The following is a 301-nucleotide window of genomic DNA, read 5'->3' on the forward strand; positions in this document are numbered from 1 at the left end:
GTAATATCATCGTGCCTGCTGTTCTTGTATTCTCTATCATCAATGTGCGTTATCACGCACACGAAGAAATATTCATATATGTGATACAAGATCGTACGCGGATCGACGGCAGGGACACACACCGTGATATACAGAGACATAGATACACAACGGACCGATAGAGAGCGTGCAAAAAGAGTGAGTGAGATAGATTGTTATAAGCGAGCAAGAGAGACGGAAGAAGAGAGAGCAAGTAAGACCAATGTTGGCCCCAACAGCCTCTCACTAGACAGTATTACTTTCAACCGTTTAGCGGGGCCAA

This window comes from Apis mellifera, linkage group LG4 (genome assembly GCF_003254395.2).
Source record: "Apis mellifera strain DH4 linkage group LG4, Amel_HAv3.1, whole genome shotgun sequence".
In the NCBI taxonomy this organism is placed as follows: Eukaryota; Metazoa; Arthropoda; class Insecta; order Hymenoptera; family Apidae; genus Apis; species Apis mellifera.